Source organism: Panthera onca, chromosome B3 (genome assembly GCF_046562875.1).
Source record: "Panthera onca isolate mPanOnc1 chromosome B3, mPanOnc1 haplotype 2, whole genome shotgun sequence".
Lineage (NCBI taxonomy): Eukaryota > Metazoa > Chordata > Mammalia > Carnivora > Felidae > Panthera > Panthera onca.
In genome coordinates, this window is record NC_138344.1 from 134,560,530 (window position 1) to 134,571,028 (window position 10,499).

Here is a 10,499-nt window from a genome sequence, read left to right on the forward strand (position 1 = left end):
TAACTGTAACACCAATAGAGTTGCCAGATTGAGCAGTAAAATCCAGGATGTCTGGTTAAATTTGGGGCACACTGTAACTAAAAATTTGTTTTGGCAACCCTGGATACTAGAAGGCAAGTATTCTTATCATCCTTTTTAGGCGAGGAACCAGAGCAGTTAAGTGACTTAGCGAGGGTCACACAGCTGCCAAGTGGGGGGGGGGGGGTGGGCTGTGACCCAGGGAGTTGAACTCTTGCCCAGCTTGCCCTTTGAGTAGAGCCTGGACTGGTCTCGTATCGCCCGACAGTGAAGTGCAGTGTATCTCAAAAGAGCGAGTTCCCCCTCGTTTATTTTCTGTGGCCAAGTGGCTGGGGAGCGCGTGGATTGGCATTTTATTCCTGCCTGCCCCATCTTTAAGGCAATAGACTTGGGAGCTCCCTTGGTGGAGGAGCACAGGCGGGTGGCTGCTGCACGGGGAACCCAGCTTGTCTGAGCAGGGGTGTGTGGCTTTTCCCACGGACCCCTCGTGGGTCACTGATGAACGATCAGCGGCCCTCGTTTGCTGGGGACAGTTCCAATTTTGATCTGTTGTCTTTAGACGTGTTGTCAGTTTAGATCAGGGGTCTCGTCCTGTTGGGCATGTCATTTGTAAACACAGTATATTCTATTGATAGTTCCACTCAAACAGACCGCGGGTTCGGTGGACCTCCACCTGGCACTTCCAGCTTCCACCACGGCCCCATCTGGTAGCGTGTGACACATATGCTTTGGTCCAGAAGTTTCTTGGCGACATCCCCCTTTTCCTCTTGCACCACTTAACTCGTACCCTTCTTTCAAGGACAGTATGCAGGGCCCTGGAGAGAAATAAAGTGAAAAATGACAACATAAAGTGACTGGGGGAAAGCTAACCACTGCCAGTCTAGTCTGGGGCTAGGAGAAGGGATTTGATGTGGCCGTTTGGCGTGCCGGCCAGGTGTGCCAATGGCCTGTGCCCATGGTGTCTGCTGCGCCCCACCATATGCCCGGAGCCATCAGGCTGCCAGTTGATGGTATCGACTGGAAATATGGGAAGTTGCAGGTCAGGTGTATGAAGTAGAGGAAAATAGGTGTGGGAAATAGAAGCTGAGCAGCCCTACCCTGGAGCATATTGGGAAAAGTCAGAGTCTCCTGCCACAGTGGCTGTGGCTGTGACCACATAGTGTAACTCTACTTATTCACCGTATTGTTTGGTAATCTCTTTGAATGTTTTTCAATAAACCCGTCCAGCCGTAATGAGCTCCAAAATCTGTGTGCGTATTTCATGGAAACTGAAGCAGCACATTTACGTTTCTCAAGACAGATGATGATGAACATATACCTAGCACAAACTGTTGTTTACCAAGAACACCACGGGCTGCAGTGATCGCCCACATGAAGACCAGAAGGCACAAATCTGCCGAAGAAGCAACAACGTCCACTGCAAAAGGTAGTGATTATGACTTTTAGGAGATGATGCCCAAAGAGGGTGATTTACATGAGCAGCTACAGAAAAGTACGTTTACACACCGCTCTGTGAACCACGGCTTCTTGTTCATATTAGATGATTGTCCTTTAAAATTAATCTTGCTCATTTTTTGAGTAAAGTCCTTGAACAGACGTTTCTTCAAAGAAGATCTACAAATGGCCAAAAGGCACATGAAAGATATGTAATGGCACTGATCATTAGGGAAATGCAAATCAAAACCACAGTGAGTTATCAGTTTATACCCACTAGAATGGCTATTATCAAAACAGAAAATATTTGAAATTGGGTTTGGAGAAATTGGAGCCCTTGTGGATTGTTGATGGGAATATAAAGTCATACAGCCTCTCTGCAAAACATTATGGCGATTCCTCAAGAAAGTTAAACATAGAATTACCATATGATCCGGCAATTGCACTTCTAGGTATCAACCCAAAAGAGTAGAAATCAGGGTCTTGAACAGATATTTGGACATTCATGTTATTCACAATACCCAAAGGTTGCAACAACCCAATGTCCATCAACGGATGACTGGATAAGCAAAATGGGATCTATACATACAATAGAATTATTCAGCTTAAAGAAGAGTGAAATTCTAATAAAATGCTACCACACGGATGAACCTTGTGGACATCATGCTGAGTGAAATTAGCCAGACATAGAAAGACAACTATTGCCTGGTTCTATTTGTACGCAGTGCCTAGAATAGTTGAATTCATAGAGAAGGAAAGTAGACTGGGCGTTACCAGAGGCTGGAGGGAGAGAGATGGGAGTCAGTCTGGGATGATGAAAAAGTTCTGGAGAGCTGCAAACAATGTGAATGTACTGAACTATACCCTTAAAAGTGGTCAAAATGGTAATTTTTATGTTATGTATATTTTACCGCAATTAAACAATTAATTTTGTTCACTTTGGATGCCACATTTTCTTGTACATGTACAAAGAGAAGTGATAACTGTTAATGTGTGGGCTCCACTGGCAGAAGAATGACTTTGCAAACAGTTATATGATGCCAACTTGGTAGCAGTGTCATCCAATGTTTTAAGTGGATCCGATGGAGATTTGATTTCTTTCAACCAACTCACAGAATCCTGCCAAAGGTAAAACATCCAAAATGAGTGTAAACACTACTGGAAATTTCGTTAAAATATCTGGCATTGAGGATGAAATTATTTTTGTGGTCTCAATACAAATATATTTTGGTGAAACACAGCTTCATGATCAAAATGATGTTTTTACTAAACTTTCAAATAGCAGTGACCTGAGAATTGCTTGTTATGCACATGTACTTCCCAATTCATTTAGACCAGCTGTGATATTCTACCAGCTGAAATAGAAACTGCGGCTGTTAAAAATTGTAAATATTTGCATGCAAACTCAGAGTAACCATATAAAGCTCATGTAGTATTAAAAAATAGCTTGGCACAGGGACACCTGGGTGACTCAGTTGGTTGAGTATCTGTCCCTGGGTTTTGGCTTAGGTCACGATCCCAGGGTTATGGGATCGAGCTCCGTGTCAGGCTACGTGATGAGTGTGGACCCTGCTTAAGATTCTCCCCCTCTCTCTCTCCTGCTCACACACTCTCTCTCTAAGAAAACAAGCAAACAAAAAACAGGAAAGAAAGAAAGAAAGAAAGAAAGAAAGAAAGAAAGAAAGAAAGAAAGAAAGAAAGAAAGAAAAAGAAAGAAAGGGAGGGAGGAAGGAAGGAAAAGGAAGGAAGGAAGGAAGGAAGGAAGGAAGGAAGGAAAAACACTTTGGCATAATAGTTCATGCTTTCATTGTGGTGAATCATCAGATGTGAAAATGCTTGGACTTTTGCAGAACTACTGTGTACATCAGCCTGAGTCATATGATGGCACCAAGTTGGGTTTTTTTCTTCCTTTTTTTGAGGGAGTCCTCTATATTTTTGCCAGAAATGAGTTGGAGATATATATTTTTTAATTTTTACTTAAGATTTTAGTGAACTATATACTTGAATACATTAGCTTTTCACCTATTATTTATAAGGTCTGTTGTATTACAGGCAACTTTCTCTTCCTCGCTCACCTCTTCTATGTGCTAGTTTGGGATGTTTCTTCTTTTCTTTTAATTTAAAAAAAAATTTACATCCAAATTAGTTAGCAGATAGTACAACAATGATTTCAGGAGTAGATTCAACAAGTTGGAAATATTAACCAAAATACTCAAGGCATGAGACACTACAATGAACTTCAGCTTTTAAAATTTTCTAGAAAACTGCGGTGATTGAAAACCAAGCTTGCAGATGGGAAGGCGTGGAAACTTAGCCCTGAGAAAGGAAGGAAGGAGCCAGAAAAACTCAAGGATGGGAGCACCCATCGCATAACCTCCACCTGGGGCTGGGGGAAGCTCTGCTTGAGGCCCAATCCTTTGGATGGAGCTTCTCTTTTAATTTTTATTTGTTGTAAAGTTTATTTATTTTGGGGGTGGGGAGGGGCAGAGAGACAGGCAGAGAGAATCCCAAGCAAGCTCCACGCTGTCAGCGCAGAGCCCAATGCGGGGCTCGATCCCACCAACCGTGAGATCATAAACAGAACCGGGAGATCATGACCTGAGCTGAAATCAAGAGCTGGATGCTCAACCGACTGAGCCCCCAGGTGCCCCTAGCTTCTCTTTTTAATTGTATAAATATATATTCCGTACCACAATGGAATGAGGAAGGACCTACAATCTAAGCTTGGTGAAACATTCAAAAGAGTCATAAACAGAGATCTCTTATTTCCTGCCTTTTTAAATCTTGTCTAAGTACTCACCAAAGTAATCTGAAAGGTGGCAAAAAGACAGTGCCTGTGAAAATATTTGGGCTGAAATATTATATATTTGATATGAAATACGTTAGAAATGAGGCTATCTTCATCTAGCATAATTTCTTTTGGGCTCACCAGGCAACTCAGCACCTGCAAAGAATATATTCTCAATTAAAAATATCATGGTCTATAGAGGAGTCTTTTGAAGTATCAGAAATTTCAAATTTATTAACAAGCAAATGCAACTTTGGAGACAATTTCAGGCTATGTTATGAAAATGAGCCCAAATTGAAAAAATAAAATATATTCTTTAGAAGAATATTTGTGATACGCTATTAGATATAGCTACAAAATGGATTAAAGTACTTGATTGTGTACCCAAAATAACTATTTTTCTAATGGTTTTTAAATGCTCACATAATTAGTATAAGTACTTTGAAAATTTTATTCAGGTGCCCCACTCAGGTGGCTCAGTCAGTTAAGCATCCGACTCTTGGTTTCAGCTCAGGTCATGATCTCACAGTTTGTGAGTTCGAACCCCACACTGGGCTCCACACTGACAGTGCAGAGCCTGGTTGGGATTCTCTCTCTCTCTCCCTCTTTCTCTGCCCCTCCTCCACTTCTGCTCTCTCTCTCTGTCTCTTTCTCTCCAAATACATAAATTTATTTTTATTATTTTTATTTTTTTCAATGTTTATTTTTAAGAGAGACAGAGCACAAGCGGGGCAGGGGGAGAGAGACAGGGAGACCCAGAATCGGAAGCAGGCTCCAGGCTCCGAGCTGTCAGCACAGAACCCGACGTGGGGCTCGAGCCCATGAACCATGAGATCGTGACCTGAGCCGAAGTCGGCGGCCGCTTAAGTGACTGGGCCACCCAGGTGCCCCAAATAAATAAACTTGAAAAAACTGAATAAAATTTTGCTCAGACATATGCAATTGCAGATCTATTATTTTTATCTTGAGAATTTTATTTTTAAATATGCTTTTGAATAGAACTGGTTTATAGTTCTATAGTTTTATAGGCCCATGAATGTGATCAAACCAATTTGTAGATCAATATCTAAATATTTCTATGTAATTTCAATTATTTTTATTATCTCCTAACCTCATGGGCGAGAGACCAGTCTGAGAGTTTTCAGTCCTGCTCAGAGGACTATTTGAAAAGGCCAGGGACACCACGGGGACGGTGTGGAGTGAGTGGAACACAGGAAAAGAATAGAATGTATTGCCCACATCAAGATGTCTGCAATTGCAGAGCTCCAGCAGGGGTTCTGAAGGACCCAGAGGAATGCCATTCACGAAAGGCGAGTCAGACTCAGAGCGCTCAAGGCTGGTTGGGTACAGTGCCCGTCAAGTAGCCCTGTCCCTGCTCTCCCTCCACGCTCTCCAACCCACAGAGTCCAGACACCAGGAGCTGGAGTTAGCGAACTGGGCAGGAGGAGGGAGGGAGAGAAGGCAGACCACAGCCTGCTTCCCCTAGAGAGGTGGTGGCCCTGGAGCAGGAGGGACAGTGGCAGGAGGTGGCACAGAAGTCTTACCTTAAGAAGACTTAAGTGTTGATTGGGAGAGTTGAATTTCTGAATTGAGACCATGTTTGCAAAGAATATCACTGTAGGACTTTTTGATACCAAAGAATAAGCAAAACTTGAGGGGCTGATGAACCTTGAAAATATTACCCTAAGCGAAAGAAGCCAGACACAAAGATCACATTTTGTAAGATTCCACTTAAACATTTTGAGAGAGAAAGCAAGCAAGCAGAGGGGCACAGAGGGAGTGAGAGAGAATCCCAAGAAGGCACCGCGATGCCAGTGCAGAGCCTGACGCGGGGCTCGATCCCACAACCCTGGAATCGTGACCCGAGCTGAAATCAAGAGTCGGACGCTTAACTGACTGACTGAGCCACCCAGGGTCCCCTTGTAGGATTCCATTTAAATGAAACACTCCGAATAGGGAAACCTACAGGGACATAAAGTGGTTGCCAGGGACTGGGATGAGGGGGGGCAGAATGGGGAGTGACTGCTGATGGGTATGGGGTTTCCTTTTGGGGGAGCGTGAAAATGCCTTAGGACTAGATAAGAGGGGTTGGTGGCACAACAGTGTGAAAGTACTGAATGACACTGAATTGTACACTTTATTATTTATTTATTTATTTATTTATCTGACTATCTCCTATACTCTTGACATTATTCCAGATGCTTTATTATTTTTTAATTTACATCCAAGTTTGTTAGCATGTTGTGCAATAATGATTTCAGGAGTAGATTCCAGTGACTCATCCCCTAGGTATAGCACCCAGCACTCATCCCACCAAGTGTCTTCCGTAATGCTCCTTGCCCGTTTAGCCCATCCCCCCCAACCAAAACCCCTCCAGCAACCCTCAGTTTCTTCTCTGTATTTAAGAGTCTTTTGTGGTTTGTCTCCCTCCCTGTTTTTATATTATTTTGCTTCCCTTCCTTTATGTTTTGTATCTTAAATTCCACATATGAGTGAAGTTGTATATTTGTCTTTCTCTGACTTATCTCACTTAGCATAATACCCTCTAGTTCCATCCACGTTGTTGCGATGGGGCATATTTCATTCTTTTTGATTGCTGAGTAATACTCCATTGTATATATATACCACATCTTCTTTATCCATTCTTCAGTCGATGGACATTTGGGCTCTTTCCACACTTCGGCTATTGTCGATAGTGCTGCTATAAACATGGGGGTGCATGTGTCCCTTCGAAACAGCACACCTGTAACCCATGGATAAATGCCTAGTAGTGCAATTGCTGGGTCGTAGGGTAGTTCTATTTTTAGTTTTTTGAGGAACCTCCATCCTGGTTTCCAGAGTGGCCGCACCAGCTTGCATTCCTACGAGCGGCGCGAAAGGGTTCCTCTTTCTTCGCATCCTCGCCAACATCTGTTGTTGCCTGAGGTGTTAATTTATAAGAACAGATACTACACTTGATCTTAGCCAAAAGACCGAGAAGTGATGAATTGTACATTTTAAATGGTTATTGAGTAATTTTAGGTAATGTGAATTTTACCTTAATGAAAAAAAAAAAAATCAAGTGTCCATCAAGGGACAGGAAAAGGATGCCCTCTACTGGGAAGGCTTAAAGGACAATGCCAGAGAAAAATAAAATTTCAGCAAGGCTTACCCCATACATTCTGCATATAACACATATTACTAAATGGGGCTTTGTGCATCACGCATAAACCATACTCTCTGGGAGGTTTCAAGAATTTTCAGGAGCACGTTTTGACGCTCTTGGAATTTCATTTAATGTGTTGACTTCATTAGCTCCACACTCTGAGCGGCACTGAAGCATTAGACAGGTGAGGGCAAGACAGGAAGCAACACCCGAGATGTCTCCCTGGCTGAGTCTCCTTAGTAGGAAAGTTCTAGACCGGGTCGAAGGTCTACAGCCTTCTGCTGCTGCAGACCCCGGGCCACTTTGGACCCAGTAGCACCCATCAATTCCTGGTGTTCTTGAGGTCCAGCTCGTTGTCGTGTTCTGAGTTCCCCTTTCTGTGAATTCTGACATAAGTCTCCCAGTTCCCGAAATGGATTCTGCACTTCACAACCAAAAAGGTGGACAACGTAGAGTCTCTGAAGCTTGCTCGCTCAGAAAAAGGTTCTGGGGCTCCCGGGTGGCTCAGTCGGTTAAGCGGCTGGCTTCGGCTCGGGTCATGATCTCACGGCTCGTGAGTTCGAGCCCCGCATCGAGTTCTGTGCTGACAGCTCAGAGCCTGGAGCCTGCCTCGGATTCTGTGTCTCCCTCTCTGTCTGCCCCTCCTGCTCACGCTCTGTGTCTCTCAAAAATAAATAAACACTAAAAACAGAAAAGAAAAGAAAAAGGTTCTGACCCCAGAGGAAAAGTAATCGCAGCTGGCAGGCATCCGGGACATCTGCACTGGCTGTTGTGTGCCCAGGGCACGGTGGGCAAATTATTGAAAAACCTGGCAGGGTGCTGCTAAGTTTTAAGCTTATAAATGTGCATTAAAATAAGAAATGATTGGGGCGCCTGGGTGGCGCAGTCGGTTGGGCGTCCGACTTCAGCCAGGTCACGATCTTGCAGTCCGTGAGTTCGAGCCCCGCGTCAGGCTCTGGGCTGATGGCTCAGAGCCTGGAGCCTGTTTCCGATTCTGTGTCTCCCTCTCTCTCTGCCCCTCCCCCGTTCATGCTCTGTCTCTTTCTGTCCCAAAATAAATAAATGTTGAAAAAAAAAAAATTAAAAAAAAAAAAATAAATAAAAAAAATAAAATAAGAAATGATTAATTCAGAGAAGCAGGGAAGGAATGAGAATCCAAACCATGCTCTTAATTCAAGTGAGCAGATCACATGACCTTTCCAAGCCTCTGTCTTCTTTGTCATATGAGGATCCTTTTGATTTCACTAGGTGGTTGTGAGAATAAAATGTTACGGATTCATATCAAAATGCTTTGAAAAGTACAAGATGTGATACAAAATGCAAGGATTTTACCCGCGTTGATTGACAAAGGAGCTTGCTCAGAGATACACCTAGCGTGAGACCTAGGGCTTTCCATATTTAGGGATGAGGTGGGCCAGTGGGTAAACCCGCAGCCAGGTTTTACTGTCTCACGCGGGGTTGGCGGGTCTGTTTGGACTGCACAGAGATCCCCTGTTCCGAATTTGTCATTTATTGGAAAGAGGAAACTGGCTGAAAGGCGTAAGCCCAAATGAGAAAAATGAATCACCAACTCATTATAACTTCCTTTGTTTTTCAGGATTAATAGATCCTAGGTCATAAAAATAATACGTTGATTTTGGAGTTTAAAATTTGGGTATTAATTAGCGCAAGGAACAAACTCTGAGTGTTTCTTCTTTGTTTACTTAGCTGGGAAGACAAAGATTTGTGTTTACATTGGCTTATTTGGAATTAACATTTTGATCTCTATGCTCTATTCTCTACCACCCACGATGACATTCAATTCAACTCAGTAGATATTTACTGAGCTTCTGTTTTGCTCCCAAGCTGGGGATACTGTGGTGAACAAACAAGACAGGTATCCTCACCCTTGGGCGGCACATAGGCTTTTGGAGATCAGCCCCAGCCTTTGCCCTGGGCTTTGAAGGAAACGGCAGGTTGTGTGTGTGTGGGGGGGGATGCACGGGGGGCCCGAAACCCGCAGACATCACACCCAACCCGCCTCAGATGCATTCTGGGAGGGATTTCCATGAAATTACCACCAGCAGAGGTGGGCACCCAGGTTTGAAACCATTCTTTTTTGAATTCCTATAGAGCCCTCCGGTCCTTTAAGGATATCCTGAATCAAGAGTCTGATATTTAAACTGATAGCCACTCATCACATTTGAAGGGCAGACATCTGAAATTAGAATGCCCAAAGATCAGGAAAGCAAAAGATGATATTTGGTGTGTTTTCACAGGGCAGAGTGTTTTAAGATACTACACTCATCTGCATGGTGGCTGAAGGATTTTTTTTTTTTTTTTTTTTTTTAGACAAGCACAAAAAACCCAAACCAATTTTCAGCCTGAGTACTTCCCGTGATTTTGCTTCATATACTGACCAGATGGGTTCCAAGTTGGGTTTTCCTGAATCTATGCATCAATGGCCTTGCCCAGCTCAGAAATGCAATCAGCAGGGCTCATCCAAAAATGGAAGAACCCTGATTTTTTATTTATTTTTTTGTATTTATTTTTAATGTTTGTTTGTTTTTGAGAGAGAGAGAGACAGACCATGAGCAGAGGGGCAGAGAGAGGGAGACACAGAGTCTGAAGCAGGCTCCAGGCTCCAAGCTGTCAGCACAGAGACTGAATCAGGGCTCAAACCCATGAACTGTGAGATCGTGACCTGAGCCGAAGTCGGACGTTTAACCGACTGAACGACCCAGGCACCCCAGAACCCTGATTTTTTAAAAAAGTATTTTATGTTTTTTAAATGTTTATTTTAATTTTTGAGAGAGAGAGAGAGAGAGAGAGAGCATGAGGGCACAAGTGGGAGAGGGGCAGTGAGAGAAGGGGACAGAGGATCCAAAGCAGGCTCTGTGCTGACAGCAGAGAACCCAGTGCGGGGCTCAAACTCGGCTCAGACTCACAAACCGTGAGATCGTGACCTGAGCCGAAGTCGGCCGCTTAACCGACTGAGCCACCCAGGCGCCCCTTCTGTATTTTGATAATAGCCCCCCTAATGGGTGTGATGTGGTATCTCATTGTGGTTTTGATTTGCATTTTCCTAATGATTAATGATATTGAGCATCTTTTCATGTATTTATTGGCCACCTG

At 43.5% G+C, this 10,499-nt stretch overlaps 1 pseudogene; it reads right to left on the reverse strand.

The window, feature by feature from the left end:
• Positions 1 to 7,115: 7,115 nt before the first annotated feature.
• LOC132670668 (U2 spliceosomal RNA) lies at positions 7,116 to 7,224 on the reverse strand (annotated as a pseudogene).
• Between the last annotated feature and the right edge of the window lie 3,275 nt (positions 7,225 to 10,499).